Source organism: Fistularia commersonii, chromosome 15, assembly GCF_037954325.1.
Source record: "Fistularia commersonii isolate RoL2024-O1a breed Wild chromosome 15, RoL_Fcom_v1.0, whole genome shotgun sequence".
In the NCBI taxonomy this organism is placed as follows: Eukaryota; Metazoa; Chordata; class Actinopteri; order Syngnathiformes; family Fistulariidae; genus Fistularia; species Fistularia commersonii.
Genome location: NC_141298.1, coordinates 2,425,256 through 2,444,749, shown reverse-complemented (window position 1 = coordinate 2,444,749; position 19,494 = coordinate 2,425,256). Strand labels below are relative to the sequence as shown.

The 19,494-nt window shown below is 41.9% G+C and overlaps 1 protein-coding gene and 1 long non-coding RNA gene across 2 annotated transcripts in view; one reads left to right on the top strand and one right to left on the bottom strand.

Annotated features, from left to right (window-relative positions):
- The window catches only part of zeb1b (zinc finger E-box binding homeobox 1b), a 58,579-nt gene that overhangs the window by 6,557 nt on the left and 32,528 nt on the right, over positions 1-19,494 (top strand). The gene's annotated exons all lie outside the window — the stretch shown is intronic.
- LOC147226225 (uncharacterized) lies at positions 15,570-19,185 on the bottom strand. Its single transcript, XR_015107181.1, has 3 exons — positions 19,166-19,185; positions 18,919-19,088; positions 15,570-15,655 (listed from the first exon to the last, which is right to left on the bottom strand). It is a non-coding gene; the product is annotated as an uncharacterized LOC147226225 (long non-coding RNA).

The window sequence follows — 19,494 nt, the reverse complement described above, 5'->3', positions numbered from 1 at the left end:
TCCAGTTGCACAGGCCGGCTCTGATGTCCCAAGGGCCAGAGTAACTAACAAATCGAGTGCCTCTCTGTTTCTCAAGCATGAACATTGAACTAGCCGGGCTATGCTAGCCCTGTGACAGCCGTGAAAAAAAAAACCTTAGTCACCCTGTTTGTTAGTCAGAGAGTGGGCCGGCTGCGATGCTGAATGTCAACATGGATAAACATCCACACAGGATTAATGAGAAGAGAATGGCCAGCCTGAAAACAGAGGGGGGGCAGAATGTAGGGAGGCATAGAGCATCCTCATCGGCCCATTTAACCCATGAGCACTCCGTGGAGCTCCCCACGGCTCCCTAGTGTGACCTAACCCGAGGAGGTAGCCAAGTCTAGACACACACACTGCTGTACAAAAAACTGGAGTGTGTACTTGTAAATACAAAAGACAAGCAGGGTATGAAATAGAAATGGCTCAAACAGAGTTGCTGTATCACCACAGGCAGTACAGTCATTCACTGTAAGGTGCCATTATTTGTACTGCATAATCTTGATGTCTCAACAATCAGGAAATAGAAACACTTTTATGAGTAAGGACAGACATAGCATATGTTGCACTCTAAGGATGAAATAAAAATTTCAGTCACAAGAAATTTAGACAGTTAGTTTTGATTGTGAGTTGACTACTATGTTCAGTATATGCAACATTAACTGTTATAAAGAAATGACACAGTTGCTCAGTTTCCGTGGAAAGTAGATGCTTACTGTAACAGTTGAACTTTTACTATTTGTATTAAAAGGTGGAAATTTGCATTTTTTGCCTTTAGTTTCTTTTTCTAGTATTCAGAAAAAATTAGAGGTGTAAGTAATTCAGCTTGACCAATGAAATACAGTTATAGCCCTCACATCACTTGACTACGTCATTATGTTGATATAACAAGTATCTGTGAATTCCATACACGTACTGTATATACTATAGAACAAAGTCTTGCTCCAGCACATATATCACTCATCATGGAGGCGCGGCACAAAAGACTTTCGTTTGCACCCGTGTACCTGGCTTTATGCACAACAGACTTCTATGGTGCACACAGTAATTGGAGACTTTCAAAAGGAGCACAACATATAACCTCTCTCACACTGTCAACCCCTAAGTAGAATTTAGCCAGTGAACTCTGAACTGTCTCAGCCCCTGTCCTGTCTCAGCGCACTATTATCATCCTTCAGGTGTTTACAGTCAAAACACAGAGTGGGCCCCACAGAGCACTGTGCCCATAAATACATATAGGAGTTTAAGGTGGAGGGAAGGGAGTAGCTACCCTTGGATCTCAGTAGCCTGGCAATTGTGCATCTGTCTTCTTACTCATGCTGACAGGGCCCTCCCCTCTCCTGTTACACTGGCGCCAGTGCTTTTGCCTGTGAGTCAATGAAGCATGGCCTTTAATTGATCATGTTTGGTGTTGTACAACACTATTAATTAGCGCTTCCTCATCACTTGGTTGTTTGTTTTGTCCCACTGCTCCCATAATAACACCCATCATTAGCTGTATGATGTGTTTGCTTGCATCACCACATGCTTCTGCACCCATAATCTGGCATTCCCTCAGTGACCCCCATTCTTATTCTGACAAATCATCTTGCTTTTTGGTTTGTTCTTGAGTCTCATGTCTCTGGTTCTTTCATGCCACTCTCCAGCAGCTGCCTTGGCTCTGATTCTCCAACACTAGCAGGTGCGGCAGCTATACAGCACTCATAAATAACACCTGACAAAAGTATGAGAGCCATAGCTATGGGCAGAGTGAGGGAGGGAGGAAGAGATTGAAAGTTTCCTCTGGCAGCAGAACAGGGTGTGGCTCATGGTCAAAAGCTGCGCTACTCAAACATGGTCAGAATAGAGAGCGAAAATGTAAGAGCAGCAGAGAAAATATGAAAAAAACAAGTTTTCTGAGTGCCAATTTTCAATAAACCCATTTAATGAAAATGTATTGTAAATGGATCTTTTTAAACACAAGGCTGCCACTAAGTGACTGGCTACGGAGGAACTTGAATTTAAAAGAAGGCAGCTTTCTTTTTCTGTAATTGGGATATAACAGCTTGGAACAATGTTAATTGTGGTCTCAAAGCAAATGAAGAGGCCAGGAAATAAATTATATTCACATTTTTATTATCCTCATCATTAATGAACTAGCACTTTGAATGAATTAATCCATAAATCAGCTCTAAGCAAGAACCTTCAATGAAGTCGGAATCAGATCCAGGCTGTCTTCTTTGTCATTTCATGCTCTTCAAATCCACGAATGCTAGACACATATCCGGTCTCATCTGAAGCTATCGATCAGTTTCTTATGGCAAAGGTTTGTAATTTCTCTGGCCTCGAACAAAACCAGGAAGTGTGTGGGAGATTACGGCCCAGGATGCAACCTGAAAGCCCTTTATCTCTATGAAAACAAGGAGCTTCCTGCGGCCCAGCTCTCAACCAGGCCATGTCCCCCTCCTTCACTCGCCTGGCCCCCAGCACCTGTGGCAGACTATTTAAGGCTCCCCATCAGGGGCCATGAAAACCTCAAACATGGAAGTGATGGTTGGTTGGGGGTATCAGCTATTGACAAGGTGTGGACCTAGCTAGAGTGTGCAACAGAAAAATGTTTGACTGAAATATGAGTCCATGAGAACAAAAGAACAGTGGACCCAGATTAAATGATAGTACTTTCAAAATTAAGTTAGGTTGAACGAAGTTGCTAAAAATCCAAAAAGAGACAATACCAATTTGCTCATTCTCATGTGGAAGTAAATTCTGTTTTTCTGACATTCCTTTTGCCCCCTAGAATTTCCTGTTGAGGGCACCAGGATGTTTTGCAGACAAATTGTGCATCACCCTTATATTTTCATGTTTGTGTGCGCTTAGATTTTTAGACCCCCAAAGTGGCAAGTGCTCTGTACTGGAATATGCATACTATATTGCATTATATTGTGATCCCGAACCATGTATACATACTGTGTTGTGAAAATTGACCGGCGCCCTACTGAGTTTTTTACATTCAAGTATTATTTGTCCTCATTCTGTCTCATGATTTATTTTCTAAAAGCGTCCCGTTTTTTACCAACAGATACTACCTCTCATCTGGTATCATTGATGAGTCAGCAGTGTTATATCAAAGCTTCTCCCCCATCTGATGTATTCTTAACCACGATGCTCAGTCTTAGAAACAACTCCCTCACTCCATTGAGGTGCCACAGCTGGCAAGGGTGGTAAGTCTTGACAGCAGCCTGCGTTGAATTTCAATGACTCAAGTCCTCCCCCCAGTCTTATTATGCCATCGTTGCTAACTGGCTGCTATTCACTGCAGTGTCCTAACTTCCCAATGGGACCAAGACAAACAAGGGCTATTGAGCCACTGAAAAGCCCACCCCCTGCCAGGCTTGGTCTCTCCATGTTTCAATGCCAGGCTGCAATGCATCTCGCTCACCACCCACGCCAGCAGAAGTGGGCAGCAAGCCATCAATTCTTACTGCCCCATGCTGCACACTTTTAAAGCGATTAAACTTAGATTTAACAGTGATGATTGATAAATGACTGCTGTAACAACTAAAATGATGAGGAAGGTAAGAGTAGTAAAAGGCATGGCCATTTCTGCATCTTTCTGCTAGTTAATTTGTGCTCTGTGACAGAAAGAGCACAGTTCTCTGTAGGTGTGGTGTGGCATTAGTTGCAGGCCAAGCTGACTTCCTGTTGTTACAGTTCATCAGGGAGATCAGGGGTGGGGGATGCTCCCATGAGATTACCCCGTGAGAGTCACATGGTCTGTCTGCAATGCATTTAAAGGCATTTCTTTTTCTGTCTTTTGCTGTTTGTGGCTCAGAGGGTTCCACAAGGTTTGTGAGTGCATTCTTGACCTCGACCTGAATTTTGACCTAAGCATGAACTTTCTTCTTACTCTTTTTTTTTTTTGTTTCATGATCTGCCCATCCCTCCATCCTTCCTCCAAATCAACAGATCTTAGAGGAAAGCCACACATCTCCCTAGGGTGCCTAGCTCATTCTCCCTCTATCTCCCCTGTCCAGATGTTTGAAAGCTGTTTATTTGTTTATGTAGTCGTCACTTGGCCTAATGTCTGTTACCTCAATGTTTGAGTATTCAAAAAAAGAGAAAAGGATAATATCTTTTTAAAATTGACAGTTTATAAAGCAATTTGTGTATAGCTGATGAATGTATACAGTTTTTAAAGACTTAAGATTCAATCAATGAAGACTTGATTTTTCTGGTCACTGAGTTTGTGTCTTGCTGCATTTGCAATAAAATTGGCAATAAACTGCTCGTTTGTTTGATTTTTGCCTTTAAGTGAATTGAACAATTCCATAATTCAAGACAAGATATCTTGGAAGTCATTCACTGAACAAGCAAGTCCCTCTTAGAGCTTCCTTGAAAATTGAAAAAAAAAGTTAATTTTATCACAAGTGCTGTGGGACTCTATGTATAGATCACAGAGGAGATATACTCCTCATTTAGTCGAGCCCCTCTTTGTAGGATATTCAAACTCAAACTAAAACAATCATCCAAAAAGCTATCAGTCAGCCTCTAATTTCAAGTGACTTAAGACCATTATAAAATAGGAAGGACAGTATACTTTCAACATAATGTCCCGCCATCCAGCCAACCTCACTTCTTTACTTGCCAGCTAATTTAAAGCAGTGTCCTTCTAATCGAAGGGCTGTCTGACAAATCTATTGAATCAGGACAGATGTCCGGTGGGGCGTGGCACTGACACAGCGTCTAGACAGTGAGAGAGGTGAGTAGACAACTCCCAATGTGATTCAGATCCAAAGAAACCTCTGCACCTTCTATGCGCGTCTGCCGATGTGGAACTGCATTTTCACCAGATCTGTTCCACCTGAGTGTGTGTGGGACAAGTGCTTAAGAAGACACAGTAGTCCGGATTATTAAGGACACACAATGGTCTAAAGTACACTTTCAAAAATAGTATAAGGGTTGATCAAGACATACATTATGGTAAAACAGTTGCAAGCCTATATTTGGGTCACACTTTATCTAGCCCTCTTCTTTGTAAAGGGCAGAGGCCTAAGGCTAGATGCCGCATAATAATTATATTGCCCAGTGACAGATAACACAGATTCAAAGCTGTTTATTGTTGGTGATGAGTCTATTGAACCCATGCATGCTCTTTCGCTTGTCCTTGGGGAGCTTATCCCTCAGACGGGGCTGGCCATGTTTTTATTAAGGTCCGGCTTTAAATGGACCAGATCTGCTGATCGACAAGCAGATTAACCAACTAATAAAACATACATCACAATATATAGAGAGGCCGCTCCTGAGACCATGGCTATTAATATACAAATATGGAGGATTACTGTCTGCTTGACTCCATGGCCGTGGAGAAGGGATTAGGGTCCTGGTCCAGACAGATTGGATTTAATGTGTGTGTGTGTGTGTGTGTGTGTGTGTGTGTGTGTGTGTGCGCGCACCCACTTGTGCATGCATGTGTGTTTAAGCCAAACGATTGTTGTACTACAAAGCCCTTATGTATGTACAGATTGATCTCTGCTCCAGGTTGTGATGTCATAACATCCTGCTGTGTTTCTAGATCAGTTTCTGTCATTACATTTGTAGGTGATACATTATTACACCTTGTCCTATTTTCCACCCAATTAGTCATCTACAGTTTAAACATCACTGTGTTACATACATCACAAGTCATGGAAGCTTTAAATTTGCCTCTATGGTTTTCATACCTGTATATTGAAACACTTTAGAGATACTTTAGTCTATGACATGCACATAAACAAAGGAGGAATAATCAACTAAATCAATTTATTCTCTTAACTTACAATCACCTATTTCGGGATGCACAGCCTACTTTTGCACCGTGAAATTAGGCCCAGTCTGGCATACATATCATTGCCTCCCCAGACACTGTCAGTCTAACACACTATTAAATTGACCTATTATGCAGTAACACACACAGCTGAATATATTCAAATGCTACTTTAGAAGTTATAGAGGTAAGCCTTTGCTAAATGACTATAGATATAGTCAGATGTCTGCGCGACTAAAAGTTTTTCGTTGACTCAATTTGATGGAAAGTGTCTATTTTATGGCTGTCCTGACAATACAATATTGACATAATTACCTTTTCTTAAGCGGGCTTCCCCCATCTGACCTCATATCACAATTCAGAGTTTTAGCATTTTGAGATTTTAGTGTCCAGCAGACAATATATATAAATAATGTGAAATACAGTAAAATCTTGGCTTACAAATTTAATTCGTTCTTTGACTTCATTCGCAAGCCAAAATCTTTGGGAACTGAATCAATTTTTCCCATTTAAATCAATGTAAATATCACTGAACGCTGATGCCATCTCAAGCAAGTTGTATTTCATTAATCCAAACCAGCAATAACTTTTCTATTACTTCTAAGACTTGAGACCTTTGCCCCATTAACATAATCACCCCTTTCACCACATTAGCAGGGTTTCACGCATCTTTGTTCTTCAGGAGTATACAGATGGTTGACTGAGCTGTTTGAGGACTAGCTTACTGAAAAAAAGCATTGTAACAGCAGAACAGAAGGATGTACAATGTAAATGATGCAGAGTACCATGCACTACTGCGACTATGCTAAAAAGCCACAAGGCAGAAAGGCTGTAAGCTTGTTTGTTTGTATAGTTGTGCACCGAGGCTTATTCGCAGGTTGGTTAAAATTTCAACGAAAAACTCTGTTCATAGGCCAATTTCTTCGTGATTAGGGGTTGTTGTAAGCTGAGGTTCTACTGTACATAAGTACACAAGTTTCCCATAAACCCGTTAAATGTTTTTCATTAACTAGTTTATGTTTTGATGTATATTTAAATGGCTAATGCATGTTTGGCTCCCAAGTTTCAGATTAAATCTCAAATTTATTAACTTTTACTTCATATTGACATTGCTGACACACTCTTTCAGGATGAGAACATTGGAATTCACCATCCTCCCTCAACATGAGAGAAGCAGAGGAGAAATTCCTGGGGTTTGTTTAAAGTCCCAACTTCCTCTCACTCTGCCACCGCATTTAACCTTAGCCTTTAGGGAGTTTTCGGTCTCAGATCATTAAGGGAAAGGTGGGTCACTTTATAAGTACAAATAATGCTGCATTATTGTCGTGAGTGTACCTGAGGGTCTGATCACTCAGAAGTAAAAACATGTGTAGAACCCTATCCCACAGATGTCCTAGAGATAGCTCTTCATGTGTGTCCTTTACCAATTTTAACTTGTGGCCCCCCCCACACACACACACTCAGGGCTGTTTATCCCCAAGGGCGCCTAGCTAAAGGAGAGAGAGCCCCTTAATCATGTCCCTGCCCCATGTCCTCGTTATCAGCCACGATTAATGAGCTCTCCATTAATGAAAAAAAAAAAAACCAGGAGGTGCCAACCGTTGCGCAGAAGAGAGACACAGTAGGGGAGGCTGTCGTTTGCTTGTGTGTCCGCATGTGTGTGTGATGTGTAAGAGAGAGACACAGAAAGGAGCTAATGTTAAATGCTTTCCAGGTACAATGACATCACCCTTCAAGGTAGATATGATAGCTGTTACAGCTCCCCTTTGTTAGTGTTGATGGAGTGTATGTGTTTTCGTTTTGTACACAGATGTGTGCACGTGTGTGTACACTTGTCCTAACGCTCTATATTCTGTTTTGATTGTTCAAGCTCTTGGTGTAATTTGTTTTGCTTTTGTAGATGTGTCTCCCCCTTTTGTCTATGGCAGCTATACGGCATGCAGGAGGAGGGCCAGAGGGCGGGAGGGGTGAGGTGCACTTGATGAGACGGTGGGAAAGGAGGAGTAAGAGGGCGGCAGGTGCAACAGACACCCGGTGCAATCATCAGTGCTCGGCAAAAACGTCGACAGGAAATCAAGGTTGTCTTGGCAACCTGGCACTATCGATTAAGTGTGGCCATCTCTGAGCTCTCATCAGTGTCCCGGTGGAAATTGTGCTGTGTTGGGTTTCAGAAAATAAAGGTGGAACAGGAGGAGGAGTTGATGTTGACAATAAATATAGGTGACTGCCTCTCACTCAGAAGTGTCTCACAATGTCTACCCCACACTATCTCACTGGACCTCCATCCCCAGTCCCTAGTGATAGTGTCCAACTCACAATGCAAGCTATTGAAAGACCTTTCCATGATTTCAGTCATAAAAATGTTAGAAAACATAACGTATCAAATAATTTTGGGTCATGTCATGTCAAGTTCTAGACCTTGAGAAAAGATACAGTAACAAACAGATTGCCTTTAACAAAGTAATATTACACCTGAAATATGCACAAAGTCACACTCCCAAGTCAATTGTACATATTAGGTGCAGCCTGAGGGTGGCCTTAGTGCCACAAACATCCATCAGAAAATACAACTCTCACACAAAAACATGTACACTTGTCCTATTACTGTGGTCTGTAGATATGGGTAGAGACAACCCTTGCTCACATGAAAAGTTTACTTTTCCATCCCCACAGGGCAAGCAGGTTACTTTGCAATCCCCTGTCTGCACCCACTGATTTCACCATAGGTGTACACTGAGGTGCTGATGTTGCATAAGCTTTGCACAGAAGTAATCAATATACAGAATTGATTTGTTTGGAAGAGTATTTTTGGCTGATACTGCAGTGGGCCGGTGTGTTTTGGAAGGTCCATATCTCTTTCTCATCTATTACCTGCTCCGCTCTCCCTCTTTCTCTCTCTTGAGAGAGGGTGAAAAAGCCTGGTGCCAAAAATCCCAAGCAGATGTGACCACGTGCGCGCTCACACACACACCCACATACAAATGTTTTACCTTTGTATTCAGCAATCATCCCACAAACCAGCTCTGTCAAGCCTCCAAATATTAAAATGAGAATGTGGCCCTGCTCTCTACCAGACAAGAACCCCCAGGTGGTCAGTTGACCACAATGCAGTTGTCTGACCCTCCGTCATGAGGACTAACCCCAAGCTGTACTCAAGGCCAGGTTCCCTTATTCTCAACAATGCCTCATTCAGTCTTACTTCTGTTTAAAGCAGCTTTCTCATGTTGGTTGAAAAAACATTCTCGTTGGAAGTCAGATTCAGACAAGATCATGCAATACGCCCGGTTTGATCAAATAGAATCTGATCAGCGGTTTCAATAGTCTAGTGGCATTAGTAAGATGGTTGCCTTGGATTCCTGCCACAACACTTTTGTAATATTTAAGTTCAAAATACATGAACATTGCAAATGATCCAATAAAAAACATAAAGGAAAAACAAAAAAAGTAAACACATTAGCATAAGGTTTCTATGTTATCCTGGACTGCAAGATCATAGCCAAAAATAAAGCTGCTGCTCTGCTGTGTAGATCCCTAAATATATCAGTATTAACCAGACTTACTAAAATGTTACAAGGTTTACAACAGCTGGACTTTACATTGAGCATAAAAGTTAGGCTACTGCAGCAGTGATATAAAATTTGATTATAATTATATGGGGCGCAATATATTCACTCTGTGTAACCATCAGCTCGCAATACATTTCAGGTACAGTCAACCCAATCTTGTGGTCTAGTTAGATCTTTGACTGTATGTGCGCCGAGTATTCCTGCTTCTCCTATCATCTCTCTTTATTTGGGGTTATTCTGGACTAATGTGGAAGTGGTAGGGCACGCTGAGTGAGTCAGCGGTCATTAGTGTTTGCAGACAGCACTACGCCGGAGGCCACAGGAGCCAGTCAGTCTAATGATGAGGCCGGTGAAGTGCCAGGTTCTTGAGTGATCAGAACGACCTATAGCTCCATGCACTTAGCCTACTCCATGCACCGGCCTACTAGCCACGCCCATTATCACTCAGACTGCGCATGATAGTGAAGGATTGAACATCACACTTTCTTTTCTTATTCAAACCCATTTTCCTTCTTATTTAAACAACACTTCTCTCCAAATGACTGCTCCCTCATTCCAGAACGCACCAGTGTGAAACTGTTCATTTTCTCTTTGTTGGTCTACTTGATAGCCAGAACAAATTCACTCACACTGTTTGACTCTGTGTCAACCAGGGTGCTCAGTTGTAACCATGGTAAAAGTGACATGAGCCATGAGAGAGAGCCTTTGCTACAGTGCTGAATCCAGCCATCTTCCCCTGGGAGAGGCTGACTGAACAAGAATGTAAACATGGCAACTAAATAAATTGCTGCACAGAGAGAGTCAGAGAAGAAGAAGCGGAAGGAGAGTGAAAGAGAGAGTGCCTTTGGAGATGTCAGGATCACTCAAGGAAAAGGACTCACTGGTTGATGTGGAATATATCTCACTGTAAATGGCCTGGATCAGGACAAATTCAATAAGGGCAATTTCCGCTGGCCATTAGCTGGCAGCAGTTGTAATCAAAGCATTTAACTCAGGGAGGGGGCCATCTGACATGTACTGGGGCTTACAAGGACAGCCCAGCATTCCTCTCCCTCCCCTCCTTTTAACACCTTATCTCAACCTCTCACTCTAAAATAAGATGCACTCACACCGTGTCACATGGCACCAGCAGCCATCCACAGCTCCTCAAATATTCCCCTGCACAGGGCTCTATTTTCCTTTTTTTTACTTTGTTGAGAAGAAAATGTTGCTGAGAGTCATTTTTTTCACTATACATGAGATTTTGGCTGTGATTTTTAGCTGCACTCTCATGACCTGCTTTTGAAATGTACAAAGCTGTTTTTGCACAACTTCAGATAACACTACATCTAATTGTCAGTTACATACTGATAACGGACGAGAACATTCCAAATTCATACCACAGTTTTATTACATTTTTGGGGCGTGGAGCATGGCATGGTCAAACTGCACTTAGTAGAAGTTGACACCAACCAGCACCCATGACTGGTACTGTAACAGTTCACACTGTTAAAGTATAATCCATTTTTGAAAAATGAATACTATCTTCCAAACTTCGCAAGAAGAAGCATTTCCGGATGATCCAAATGCATTACTCTTTGCTAATCATTGAGGTCAAACAATTGGGCTGCTACTTGGAAGGCACACCCAAAAGCACCCTCATTTTTACAAGTAATTCCTTCCATAGGCAAAGGCCTGTTGTTAAAACCTAATTGGACTTCAGTATTGGTTCAGGGCTGATAACGCCGTGGCACATGGGAGCTGTCTGCTCAAATACGCTTCTCCTGCACACAAAGATAGTATACAAAATGTAGCTGCACATCTGATGCTAGTAAAAGACAACAACGTCGGTGACAGCTGTAATGTGTTATACTCTACATACAACAATCACTACCTGTAGTCAAAACTGATGCTTGTCTAGAAAGGGCTACTCTAATGTATTACCAGAGATACAAGATGTCTTTTTTTTTCGCACTCCCAGACCATTTTTGCTTTCTTAGCAGTTTGGGAGTTGTGTTATGCTTATCGAAAAGTTTTTTACTATGTTTTATACCTACAGATGCAACATGTAGGGAGAAAAGCCTCTCTCTGCCTGAGGATTTCTCTGGCGTTCTTTGACTCCACCCCCCACACATACTAATCCCACATCCTTGTTTTGATGTGGTGAATTGACTGTTGAGCACAGGTGCTGCCAGCTGCTGGTGTGAGGTCTGTCTAGTTTGCCATAACTCCAGGCAGGTGCAACCATTACAACTGCCTGAGACAGCGGACCAGCAGGTTTAGCTATCGACATCCCAAAGACCGCTTTTGGCCAGCTCTCTGCGTGATTGTTGGCATACATGACTGAGCTGAGCAACCCTGGCACACAGTCCACCACCACCTGTCTTCCCCCACCCTTTACCCGATATCACGATTTTCTCTAAGGAACCGCTTAAAAACCTTCGACATGGGATCTTGTTCTATTTTTCTGGCTTCTCTCTCTTTCTTCCAATGCCTATAATTTTCCCAAGGTGGATCAAAGTGCTAGGTCCATATGGAATATGATTCAGTGTCAACAAGTAGCTTTCTTTACATCTAGAAATAGTCTAGCTTTCCTGTGACTGCTAGATGTTTAAACTCGCATAACAGCTTTGCAAGACTGATAGATTAGTTTGCACTCAAGATTTCTTTTGAAATACCACCTTCTTCAGAGTTGTACCATCTTGGGTAGAGTTTCAGCAACTGCAGAGGAGTGACGTTAATGAGCCATACAATGAAGTTATGGGAAAGAGTAATGGGAGTTAGACCAAGGACAGAAGTGGTTATTTGTGAGCAGCAGTATGGTTTCATGCCAAGCAAGAGTACTACAGGTGCAGTGTTTGATATGAGAATGTTGAATGAGAAATACAGAGAAGATCAGTGGGAGCTGCCTTGACTGTAGCATATGATGGTGCCAAGAGAGGAACTATGGTTCTGTATGAGGAAGTCTCGATTGGCAGAGAAGTATGTTAGAGTGGTGCAGGAGAAGTATAAAAGGTATACAACAGTGGTGAAGTGTCTCATCGGTGTGATCGAGGATCTCAGGATGGAGTTGGAGCTGCAAAAAGGATCAGCTCTGATCAGATTGCTGACTCATTATGGTGATGGAGAAATTAGGTTTGAATCTCAATGGACTAAGCTGTTTGCAGATGACATCGTCTTTTGTTTAGTGGGAGTAGAGATCAGGTGAAGGAAAATCTAACATGGGAGAAGGGTGCCCTGAAATGGAGAGCAATGAAAACTAGTTGCAGCAAGGCAGAATACATGTGTGTGAATTAGAGGAGCCCAAGTGGACCATTTAAGGTATTAAGGATCATTAATCCAAGGTAATTGAGAGTGTAGAACAAAGGAATACATTTATTTGTCAGAAGATTTAATCCAAAGAGACTTACAGTGGAGATGCAGGGGATTGAGCCCAGGACCTCATGTGAAGCATGAGTCTACCACTGAGCTACATGATCCATTTTCCTCCCCAAACGGATCGTGTGGAGTATGGAAAAAAGGTGAAGAAACAAATTTTGGCAGGTTGGAATGGGTGAAGAAAATTTTGATGTGTGATAAAAGAGCATCAGCAAGAATGAAAGGAAAGGTGTACAAGACAGCGGTAAAACCAGCAATGTTGAATGGTTTAGAACCAGTGGCAAAGAGGAAAAGACAGGAGGCAGAGCTGGAGGTAGCAGAGATGAAGATGTTGAGGTTCTCTTTCAGCGTGAGGAGGATGGACAGGATCAGGAATGAGTCCAACAAAGGAACAGCACATGTCAGATGTTTTTGAGATAAAGTCAGAGAGGCTAGACTGAGATGGTTGGGACATGTGCAGAGAAGAGATAGGGAATATCTAGCTAGAAGGATGCTGAGGTTGGGACTGCCAGTGCAAGAGGCTTGGTGGAAGACCAGAGAGATTTATGGATGGAGTGATTATTGTTTCATTTGCCTGGAAGGCCAAAACCCCAAGTAATTGCAATGGGTTGCCTTAAGATGCAGGAAAACTTAAAAAGTGATATTAGCAATATTCAACATTCAAAAACAACTATCAGTGTATTTGCAGAGACATTTTTTTCTAAAAAAAAGTTCTAAGCTATCTGATTAATCAATTGATCATTTCTACTCAAATTCTTACTCCTCATCCCCTTAATCCATTTTTGCAGACTCCTTCCCTTCCTCTCTCATTCCCATTAAAGTAGCATGAGAGTTGTTCTGTGTGTGTAGACACCACTGTTTCCCCCTCCATTAGAAAGACAAACGGCCACATTGCGAGTGTACCTCGCTAGACGTCCATACATAACTAATGGGGGGGCATGAATGAAATATGCAAGCACTGTCTCCTCTAATACCTGAGAGTCATGCAGACTGAAACTGTTTAAGTGTCTTTATCCGGGTGTCCTAACATGTCTTTTACTGTCAAGGTCTTCTATGTTCATTTTAACAGTGGGCCAATAAGAAATTCATTGAGGCTGTCATGATAGGCCTTTTGGTTTTAGCCCTCATTTATGAAATTGTCTTTGGAAAATACCTTGAGTTCTCTTTCAGAGCAGCTAGTAATTATCATGAAATATGTTTACTGTAAAATAGACATAAAGGCGCAGAAACAATACCAAACATATTCAAATGCCTTCGGCAAAAACTTGGGCCAAAAACTTGAAGCCCCCTGGCTCTTGTATGTTATTATGGAGTACAAACAGCCCCCCCCCCCTCACACACACACCAAGAGGAGCTAAACAATATCAGCTTCTCCCACCTTTACAACCTTGTTTCCCTGCAAGGAGCGTGTTTGAGTAAAGGGAGAGATAAAGAGAGGAGTACAGCAAACGATAGGAGCAGAGGAGTGAGATAAAGGCTGAGGTTGGTGATTGAAATGGCAAAAAGTGCTATACCAGCGAGTCTGGCTGGTAGATGGACATGAGTGTGCATTTCTGTCCGGCTGATGGAATTTTGAGTGGGCGGAGTATGTGTGTGTGAGGAGATTCGATGAAGGAAGGCCAGGTAAATTGAATATCAGCATATTATATGGACTGCCAACTGAACTGTCTTATTTTTCACCTTCGCAGGGATGCTGACTGCATCTCAATCAACTCAATTAGTTGCAAGGATTACGGTCATAAAAAAGCCGTAGCAGTCCTTGACATTAGCTTCCCTAGTGCTTTTTAGAGCAGGGTGACCTATACCCAAAGTGGTATCAGGGCCATCTTGGAAAGCTTCATTATATATGACCAACTTCATTCAAGAAATAATAAAATGCAAATAAAAATTGTAGTTAAATGAACACTTTAAATTTGTGTTATTAGACATGTGCGCAATGTGTGACTTCAACAATTGGTGGTGATGGGACGGGTCATATGTTAGACACAGTGGCTTTGCATTGAAAGAAATTCAAAGACAGCAGATGATGAATGAGGGTATATGAGGTCATCTGATTATGTTTTTATTTAGTTATCTATTTTTTCTTTAAGTTATTCATTCATTTATGCCATATCCTTACATCTTCAAACATTAAAAATCATTGAACTTGTGGATCTACTTAGCTCGGTTGTAACGTTCAGTCAGGACTAACTGAGAAGGCAGTCATTAGCAAGAGTTCATTTAACTGTGATTTTTTTATTTAGAATCAGGCAAAAGTGCTGACCCATCTTTTTCCTCCAAATACTGTGGTAATTGATGTTTTTCATGTGTAATAGGTGTAACAGTAGTCTTATCAACATCATTGATGACCCTGATGCTCTACATTCTTCAGCAAAGAGGAGCACCTGAGAAGTTATTCAGTCTTCCAGTGGTAGAGTAGCTGTTTAAAATGAGCAGAGGCATTAAAGAGAGGTGGATGAGGAGGTCAGGATTTTCCTTTAATCCTCACACCACTCCAGGGGGAGGAGAGCACACTTCTGTGACCATGTTCTGGGAGGGCCAAGGGTTAGCAAGGGACATGTCTTCCTTGGGCACTAATTACAATCAGTCAGCAAGGCATGGGGTCACAGTATAAACATAGCTACACACATACAAGCATAGAGAAACAGTAATAACAGACCCAATGCAGATTGGCTCTGAACTCTTTGCTGCATGTGTGAACCAACATCTGCCCACACATATTGGCACACGAACCCCAGTAGAGGTCTCAGCAACACAGTCCTTCTTGTTCATAATACAACTGGCATGCTGTTGTTACTTGGAGACCTCCCTGTCATTAATGAGGAGTAATGGCACAGGGATCACATGAACATGGCTGGTAGCATTCAAGTAAAGTCGCAGTTGTCAGTCCATTTCAAGCGGCATGTCTGATTTGATGGTCAGCTATAAGCTGCAAGGTAAAGATATCCACGCATAAGAGGCTTGCAATGGCCGCAAAAGGATGCCATAGGGTTTAAATTCAAATCATATATTAGAAAATACATTAAAACAAAAATTCTCATGTCAACCATCTCTGACTTTAGAAATTTGGTCATAATGAATATTTAAGCCTGAAATCCATCATCATTGAAAGACACACTTGTTTTGCCAGCCTGCAGTTGTCTCATCCCTGGGTCTGAAGGATGCGTCAGCATCAGTCCAGTATTTTTCTGTGTGGACTGGAAATGCTGTAGACATTGGAGCCAGTGGTGACACGAACAGCTCACATGGCGCCAACCACTTTTATTAGACAATAATGGGAACCTGCCATGGATGACTGAGAGGGACGCAACCACAATCTTCCATATGGAGGGGATTTATTTGAACTCTAGACCATGGAGCGTAGAAGGTTTCACGTGAACCACTGCATGATGTATTTGGCTTGGCTTTTATTAAACAGCAACACCTATACGTATGTGCGTGTGTGTGTGTGTGTGTGTGTGTGTCTGTGTGTGTGTGTGTGCTTGCGCGCACCTGCCAGTGCAATGATTGATTGGGTTTGGCCACATATTTTGTTTTGTTTTTTCATGCTGTAGGTGACGCACTGTGGAACATTAGTAGTAATGCATTTATTTATGACTTTTTAAGCCCTGGTGTACACACTTATGATTGTGAGTGTATTTACACACGCACACTCACACACACGCACTTTGGAGTGTGTAGGTTTGTCTGTGTGTGTGTGTGTGTGTGTGTGTGTGTGTGTGTGTCACACCCTCACAAGCCATTTAACCGTCAACAGCTGCTTAATGATGCTTTAAAAGTCCCACTTCTTGTGTAACTTGAGTGTCAGTCACTTGTGTAAACTGAATGGAAATGTAGAGCTGCTCAGATGCTTCATCTAACACACTACTTGTCTTTATTAAACCTACTTATTTTGACATCCATTAATGCACCCAATTAGATTGGCAATGTTTGCATCAACATTTGTTAAACTTATAGTTATGTCAGAGTTACACTTAGATCTAGACTCCCAAGACTGTTAAGGTAAAATCAGCATGAATTTCATAATCCATATAAAGAATGTGTTTGTTTCAATTGAGATCACATGTTACGGCTTAATATTGTACAGCTGCGACCCCAAGGAGTCCTTGAGGGTTCTGCAGGGGTGGGGGGTTAAAAAGAGGAGGAGTTGAATATTTAAGCATCAGCATCATTGTGTATCTGAAAGAAATATTGCAAAATGACATTTCGTCTTCATAGTAAGACATAGTTTTAAAGTTTAGATTGGAGAACCTACATCAGGTGTGTGTTCAATGGCTTGCGAATTTGTCTGAATGTACATAAGTAAATATTTGTGAAACTAGATGGGAATATAGAGTCCCTTCAAATAGGCATCTACAACCTTTCGAGACCAAGCCAGGGAATCGAGAATTATAAGAAGGTTAAAACCCTCCGTTGGAGGATTTAGTTTAATGCCATGAGGCTCAGCCTCATATACTCAAGAAACATTACTAATATGGTCTAGATTTTTAGTTCTTTTTAAAACTGTGTTTGTCCAACTGAAGGTTCTACCTCAGATGGAGTAAACCAGCCAATGAGTTAACAGCATTAGGTAATCAGCTCAACAGATTCAACTCCACTGTGTTGTCACAATAAGGCGATAAAAGAAGATCCACACACTATTTGGGGAGTATTGGAGTTACAAACTTTAAAGGGAATCCCGCCTGGGAGGACTAATTGGCTTAAATATGCCCTAATGTTTGTCTCATACTAGAATACGATGTTAAAAAAAATCCATAGTATTGTTATTTTTTTAGAAATTGGAATTTGTAGCTCATATTTTAACCTACGGGCACAGCCATTGTTTACCAAAGCAATGCATGCTGGCTTGATGACATATACAGGTTGCATTGTGCTAATTTTGGCTTTCCATTAGTGTTAACTTTCGCCCATTACAGTACTGTATATATGGTAATAATGCCACACTGTGCTGCTTTTGGGTGCAATTTCCAGTCCAAGGGAAGCAAAGTGACTGATGCTAGTCTACAGCGCTCCCCAAGGGATAAGAAAAGAAGAAAGGAGTGGGAAATTGCTTGTGGACGCACACAACTTCCTACGGATCTTGTTATCACCGCTTCTCTCCGGATGCCTTTGACCCATTTAGCCGACCTAAACTACTGAAAGAGCTCATGGGTGCTGCTAGTTTTAAATGGAGATGAAAGCAAACACCGTGCCTACAGTTTTCTTTCACAAGCCCGCTCGAACAAATGCTACTGGCAGGAGACATGCATGTTCTCCTGCAAGGGTGTCATGACTTGCTCTTGGAGAAGTAGCATCTGATGACAAAAGACCGGGCACCAGGACGATCACAGAGGAAACTGACGATGAGTCACCCAGTCAGTCAGCACAGCAGTCCATAAGTTTATAGTGAAAAGCCGATGAAAAAAAGTGGAGCTCCTTAAAACAGACACGCTCGCTCTATTACCATAGCAATGCAGTTCCCGCATGCACACCTTGACTTTTGTTGACTTTTGCCTCTTCGTGGCTTCGTTCGTCTTCTTTGAATCTCATTATGATTTCTGTCGTCAGTGTTATTCTCCTTGCTCACGTCTCTTGGGTTCAAATGGGGATGGATGGACAGATGACATGTTTTTGCATCTCAAAATAAAATGAATGGGACAGAACTCGTGACATAACTACACAGACAGCATTGTGACGTAAACAACAATGGCAGCCTACGAGTGAAAAGTTTTTGTACAATTTTATAAAAACTAAGATATGATGAGAGATTATATTATCATTTTTACAAAGCTGGTAAAAATATTGATCAAATAGGACAATAACATCTTCGTACCCCGTAATCCCTTTAACTTAATTATTCACTCTTCTAGTTTAGACTAAACTGCTGCTGCTTTGCATAAATCACCTGCACCACTTTTTTGTGTGAGTCACAAGTCATCTGACAGAGTTAAAACACACAAGGTTCTTCCGATAGTAGTCACCATTTACTGGAAGTATGGTGTCAGGTCTGTTAAAACCCCGGGAACTTCCTCTGTCTGCTACAATGAGATTTTCCTATTCCTTAAAAAATAACTCGGCCAGGAGAACTGTGGGCTCAGCAGTCAGACATGGGAATTCAAACTATGAACATGACGATCATCAGTGCTGTCGAACTACTCCTTGTACTTCAGAGGAAGCAACTTCTGTCTGTTTCATGCATTCTGCCTTACTCACTCAGTTGACATCCAGTTGCAGCATCTGGGAGGAAGCAGCTGTAGGTGGTGATTACAGTTAGGAGACTCCAAAATAACCTCTCCTCCTCGCCGCCTATTCTCTCTTTCCCTCTTCGGCGCCCTCTCACAGCCTCCTTTCCTCTGATTCACCTCATTACGAACCAACCAAATCTGAAGAAGAGCAGAATTTAGGAAGTGAAATAGGGAAAAGAAAAGACACAAAAATAATGCCTACATTCTCTCCTCACCGCTGTATTTATAGGTAGCCATGTGAGTGTTTTGTAAACAAGCTGGCTAATGCACATGTTCTTTCTCATCAATATGGGGAACAACGAGTTCAGCTTACACAGATGAACACAGAATGAATAATGGTATCTGAGCAATGCTGAATATGACCACTACACTCTCCACCCACATCCACTGTTTGCGCAAGTGTGTGTGTGTGTGTGTGTGTGTGTGCGTGTGTTTGTGTGTGTGTGTGTGTGTGTGTGTGTGTGTATGTGTGTGTGTGTGTGTGTGTGTGTGTGTGTGTGTTGGGTGGGTGGGTGTGCATGTGTTTACTGTGTTAAAGCTGCAT